This window comes from Lissotriton vulgaris, chromosome 10 (genome assembly GCF_964263255.1).
Source record: "Lissotriton vulgaris chromosome 10, aLisVul1.2, whole genome shotgun sequence".
In the NCBI taxonomy this organism is placed as follows: Eukaryota; Metazoa; Chordata; class Amphibia; order Caudata; family Salamandridae; genus Lissotriton; species Lissotriton vulgaris.
Window position 1 is genome coordinate 294915394 of NC_141698.1, and position 6524 is coordinate 294921917.

General features: G+C 38.3%; 1 long non-coding RNA gene across 1 annotated transcript; it reads right to left on the minus strand.

Annotated features, from left to right (window-relative positions):
* Nucleotides 1–1007: 1007 nt before the first annotated feature.
* Nucleotides 1008–1987, minus strand: LOC147685156 (uncharacterized). Its single transcript, XR_015300409.1, has 4 exons — nucleotides 1929–1987; nucleotides 1588–1670; nucleotides 1397–1474; nucleotides 1008–1130 (listed from the first exon to the last, which is right to left on the minus strand). It is a non-coding gene; the product is annotated as an uncharacterized LOC147685156 (long non-coding RNA).
* Nucleotides 1988–6524: the final 4537 nt, after the last annotated feature.

The following is a 6524-nucleotide window of genomic DNA, read 5'->3' on the forward strand; positions in this document are numbered from 1 at the left end:
AGGTAAAAAAAGTTGTGTTTTCTATTTCAACCCTGAAAAGACACTTTGCTATATGCTAAAACAGAATATGTTGTGCAGAATTACAGTAAAAGTAAACTAGAACTTTACATAGAACAGTGCGAGTGCTTAATTTGGCGCAATCTAGTCAGTAGTTTTGAGAAAATTGTGATATGAATGTCAGCCGCAGCCAGTGCAAGCAAGAATGGTGATGCAGAGGGAAAATGAAATAAATAATTAATTTTCCCTTGCCGTCGTCTGTCGAAATCCCCCCCACTCGGTTTCACCGTTACACCACTCTTACCTGCTTGGGCTACAGCTGGTGAATGTAACCTTTAAATGTTTAATTTATCTGGATGATTAATTTGCAGATCCCTCTGAGACTCTCAAATACTCCAAGGATAACATATTTGGAAAATAAGCCCCATTAAAATAAAATTTCTCTTCATCCAAGGCAGAATCTGCAGATCAGAGGATTTGAGGCCCTGGGTGATGGGATTGACTGGCAGCAACTGAAACCTTTTTGAGACAGAAATTACAGGATTCCAGACATTGAAGCCCTTGTCTTAAAAAAATGAAATAAAAAAGGAGTAGAAGGAGGCATAATAGGCTACGGGTGCATCTCCAGACTAGGGGGATGCTTTGTGGAGTCCCAGAGGTGCAAGTGCTGCACCTAAAAGTAAAAGGAAATTCAACTGTATTTATTCTCGAAATTCACAGATCCAGAGTCTGCTGAGCTTGAGGAGAGATGTTAAGGTTTAATAACTTTTTGTTTTTATTTCCTGCAAAAGGTAAAACAACAAAAAAAACTAGTTCTGCGGCGGAGAGGTTGGTGGGCTTAGTCACAGAAGTGTATATGTGTGAAATCAAAACAGTATCTCTGTGAGCTCCACAAAATTAATCAATAGGTTGCAATTCACCAATCAAGTACAATGTCCAATAATATTCAGTGCAGAAGTGATATCTTCATTGCCAAGTAAAGTCTTTAATTAATGAGAATTCCACAATTTCAATATTCCAATCTCCTTTATTGATTTTTCTTTACTCCAATTCACAATTTCGTCCTTAATTGTCTTTCAGCCAACACGTGTTTCGTCTGATGCTAATCCTTGCATCAACAGACTTCATCAGGGCTGAAACCCAAACATATTTACATTATTACTTGTACCAACTAATAGAGATATTAGTTTACCTATAACCAATTCCACCACGAAAAGTGTAAAGAGCCAAAACACGTCAATTCAAGAGGCTACCAAAATTAACCCAAAAGCTTCAGAAAAGAAAGGAAAATTATTCCAGTGAAACCAGGTATATCATACACTATATGCTCACAAGGTAGATGCTAGATGAAAGTAGTCCCAAACGCACCATTCCATTAATAAAGATAGCAGAGTATTACCTCAATCGCAATTAAGTCTTGCCAAAAAACAACGTTTCACAATGTTTTTTGTGATATGTAGAAATCAGTTAGAAGAGCCTAGAACAAAGGTATACTTTCATAGTAAGTTTAATAAAATTATATGTTTGTGGGAGCTATTATTTGTGAACAAAAATGCTTCCTATTCATAGTGATAAGGGAAAGAAACTCACCTATAGTATAGGTGTGTTCTCCCTGAGGGGTACATCAGATCCGATGCAGCAATAAGAGATTCAGGATACACGAGTACGTGTACCTAAAGAGAACAAAATATTTATTAAGTACTTTACCATTGAGGCTAATAAGCGTTTTCCTCGAAGTAGCAGGCTCAAACATTATACTGAAATGCCTTCGTAAATTATACTCGGGCGTAAAAGAAAACCAGTGTCGACAATTCCATTAATAAACACACAATGCCCGCGTTCGAGACGATTAGTGCAATATCCTACAACGTGTAGGAAATACAAGTTTAATCTAGAACCGTGCCCGCATTCACATCTCAGCCGGCGTTTACCTGTTCAGTTTCTTGCAGCGTCTCCTCGTCAATTTCCCGGCTTTCGCGTTCGCGTTCCCTTAGGGCGCCATATTTAAATGTAAAAACGCGCACTGCCAACTAGTCGCGCCATGTTTGGCGAGGCACGTAATGGATAAATCGTAAATAACTTTTAGTTACGGTATAATTGCTGCATTTATGATATTTAGAAAGTGAGTAAATCAATTGTTTTGTTTATTTTTAATATTTTCGATCAGTTTACAACCGGATCTTCACTACTTCTTATATTATTCTTAATTACATATAAAGTGCTGGTTTTAATTGGAGATTAAGTATGTTCAAAATTACGTTCTCGCAAGTATTCCTAGTTAAGTATTAATTCAAAATAAACTATCACGTATTTAGTCCTATCTTTGTTTCTCAAGACCTCCGTGTAAGAATACCGATATATATTATCAGTGTCTGTCTAGACACTCCACGTTTTCATACAACTTCTATTTAAAGAGTTGCAGAAAAATAAGTTTTATAGTTAGGTAAATTATAAATAGGTTCAGTTAATACAAAAAGGTTTACATAACAGCTCACTCGAACCAGTGGTTCCAAAAGTGAATGTCTGGCGAAAAACATCCGACCCACGCCATTAATTTAAGATCGTGGGCCGGTTTCTTTTTGGTATACCTTTGTCACTGCTCCTACACCCTAATTTCAGCATCCTCGTAATATATGAAGAGGAAAAGAAAGAAACATTGAAGATATCACTTCTGCACTGAATATTATTGGACATTGTACTTGATTGGTGAATTGCAACCTATTGATTAATTTTGTGGAGCTCAGAGAGATACTGTTTTGATTGTCCATTCCCTGGAGTTCCGGGGTATCTTGGGTCACTGTTGGTAACCAGTACCTTTCTCTCTTGGAGTTCACTTTCTCGATTTAGTTGAATTTGCAATATATTCCTATACTTATAGCTGTGCGCCTGATCTTAGACTTGGTTGCCAAATCAGTTTCAGTGTATATGTGTGAAGTAGTGTAATAATTTATCTCATTTGCTGTTTCTCGTAGTGTCAACAAGACCCCATGAGTGTTGGAGAGTTTTACATAAGGACTGTTAAAATGCATGAGGAGTTATGTTTCGCTGCATTAGAGTTTGCTTACAAACAGTTGCATGTTGCAGGTTATAATCAAATACCATATCTCTTTTAGGCAGTTCATGTATAAGCTTCCATGTTGTTCCCATTTTCACCTCTATATATTTTTCATGCTGATAGAAGGACCACTTAATCTTGGGGAGATAATGCAGGTCCTACACTGTTTGATATATGCGTCAGACCCTTTGTTAGTCAATAACACCCATCACCATGGAGCCACCCCCTGATTGCTCAACTTTATTGCCCTTCGATGGTATTGAGAGTGAAACCATCTAAGAAGATGGCCAGCAATTTTGTATCCCACATCATTTTAGTTCCAGGTCCTCTCTAGCAAGTAGAAATTCGAAATTGCTAACCGTTAATTGTAGTCATCAAGTAGAGAATGGTCATGACACTGAAAACTAAGGTAGACAGGCGCATTTCTTTACTTCCTACTTGGTCGCGGCCAAATAAAATTCATGTGTTCCATTCTGGGTTGTGGTCTACTTCTTGGGATTCATGTGACCCAATATGGCTCACTCCAGGTAAAACATGGCAGTTCCCAAGAAATATGGGTTCATCTCAACATGAACAGTAACCATCCTCCCCCACACCAAAACAATTGTCCACAGCCTGGCGACAGAGGTCAGCAGTCCATGGGCAATTGCGAATCACCTCAGCATCAGATACGGCAAAAAAGTGCACCCCCACTACCAAGCAGCATAAACCCCAAAATGGTAATTAAAAAGCTTGCTAAGGGTTAGTGCTTGTTTCTGCACCTCTTAACACATTAACAAATGTTTAAAAACAAGAAATTCAAATAAAAACAAAGTGAGGATCTTGTTATGTTGAAACTGAAAAACTCTGAAACAAGGCAATTATAATGAGCTATGCAAATCATAGCTAATTTCCCTGTCAGGGACTGCTCAATGCCTCACTGATGACATCTCAGCAGTCATGATCAATGACATCTCTAACAAGATGATACAAATGCAACCACCACTGAGCATCATAAATGATTTGCCTCATTAATATTTATTACTGGATGGTGCCAATGCTCATTACTTCATGTAAACCCTTCTAAGGACCAGAGATGCTCATTATGTCCTGGAACCATTCATTAATGGCTAATTTGCCACAAATCCTAAAATGCTGAGAATACAATGACCAATAATAACAAGGTTTATTCAGGGTATGCACAGGCTGTGTCCTTTGAATAAAGTGGCATTATGGCACATTACTACCTGGGTCCATCACTGTAAATTAATGCATTCCCCGGCTATCACTCTGCCCATTCCTGAAAATGATCAGCTAATGAGGTTTGATAAAGGTTTGAAAACAGGAGGTGGCATTGCTATTGTTTTTAAAAACACTATAAATCTCATGCATTGACATTTCTATTTCCGAGAACATCCAATTAAACATTTTTAAAATTGATTTCTCGCCTACAGAAAGCTGGAAAGGAGCTTTGTTTTATTGCCTGCCTGGGCATAAGAAGGGTTTAGTCAACGTCTGGTAGAAGAAATTGCGACCCAAGTCCTGGCTACCAGATCTTTTCTTCGTGTGGGCGATTTTAATTACCATGGATAAGATCTCTCCAACCCAGAGGTGGTGCAGCTTATGGCAGATATGGAAACCCTAGGACTGAGCCAATGGATTATTGGCCCTGTTCACCAAGCAGGTCATTCATTGGTCCTACTGTTTACTAATAGCGATTCAGTTATATGCGATGTACCCATGCCTCTAACATGGACTGACCATTATATAATACCCTTCGAATTTCAATCCTTTCAAGTAATACATTTGGTGAAAAGTAAAATAGATGATAAGACAGTAAGAAGAGCATGGCACTCAGTCTAGCCAGATTTTATTTAGTGAGTCTTTTCAATCTGCTCCACAGGCAAATTCTCTGACGTTAATTTAACGTTTGTTGACTTTAAAATGGCCTTAATTTCGACTTTTGAAAAATTGCTCTATTGAAAAAGAATGGTGAGACAAAACAGCGTTCTTCTGCTCCTTGGTATACAATTGAGCTTAAATGTGTAAAAAAATATACATGTAATAAAACTCGAGAGAAGATGACGTAGAGCCTTGTCTAGATATCACCTGAACATCAAGTCTACATGGAAGAGATTTGTTACTAATCAAATTGAACAGAGAGGCAATTCACCTAAGGTGAAATTCAAAACTATTCATGATTTTATTAACCCCAGACGTGCTCCCAGTCTACCTTTGCATATCGGGAATTGTGTCATTCTCTTGCCACTTTTTTCAGAAGAAAATCTCTCGGATATATTTGATTTTCAATATTTTAGCCGAAGAAAACAGCGTTGACATTAGGAGTGCTGCCTTTATGGGAGCAGAAGGGATTACCATATTAGACATGTTTTAACCTTTTTCTCTGGAGGATGTCCAGAGATCTTGCGTACACCAAAATCAGGCCCTCCACTGAACATCTGCCCTCCTAGTGTCATGGCTTTACTTTCTAGCCATGTGGCTCTGGCTATTCAGACATTGTTTAATGTAACTGTTGAAGCAGGCACCATCCCCTCCAAATGGAAATCTGCTCAAGTCCTACCTATCCTAAAGAAAGCTCATTGGGATCCTAATATTTCATCCAACTGTCCATATCATTGTTACCCCTTCTGGGAAATCTTTTGGAAGGCTTGATTAACAAACAATTAATAGCCTATCTCTACAAACAAGACGCTTAGGACTAAATTGAAAATGGTACAAAATACTGCAGCCAGGCTTGTGACAAATCTTCTGACCGGAACGCCTTTGGCACCTTAGTTCAAATCTTTACATTGGCTACGGGTAAGGAAGAGAAGCATCTTTAAAATCTGCTGCCTCACCTATAATGCCTTAAGGGGCAAAGGCCCCAGATATCTCCAACAGAAACTCAAGCATTACCTATCTACTAGAATCTTAAGATCTCAAGACAAAGCCTTGTTGAGCGTACCCTGTATCCGTTTGTCTATGTGTGGAAGTAGACCCTTTTCCTATTTGGCTCCACTTTATTGGAACAAACTACCTTTTCACATTTGTCTCTGCACTAACTACTGTCAATTTAGGAAACTGTTGAAAGCTTTCTTATTTTAAGTGATTTCTCTCTTGTGCATGCTTGCTTGTGCGCTATATTACATTTAATTAACATACCATAACATAGGGGCATAAAGGATAATATGTATCAGTAGCCTCGATTCACATAGATTTATGGGGCCATTGACAGCGGATAGGGTTTGGACCAATAAAAACATACTGAAATACAGGGGAACCATTAGTTAAAATTGAGTAGAAGTGAATAGTGCTTTCAACATAAAACTTCAAAAGATTAGGAATGCACTAGTTAGGGCAGTTAACTAACTTCCATGTTCTAAGCAAGGTGGAAGGCTTAGAGCAATAAAGCTTGCCATACACTTTACCGATGCATGATGCCTGGCAAAAAAAGACTGAATTAGTGTGGCGCTCAGTGAGTGAGACTTTTGAT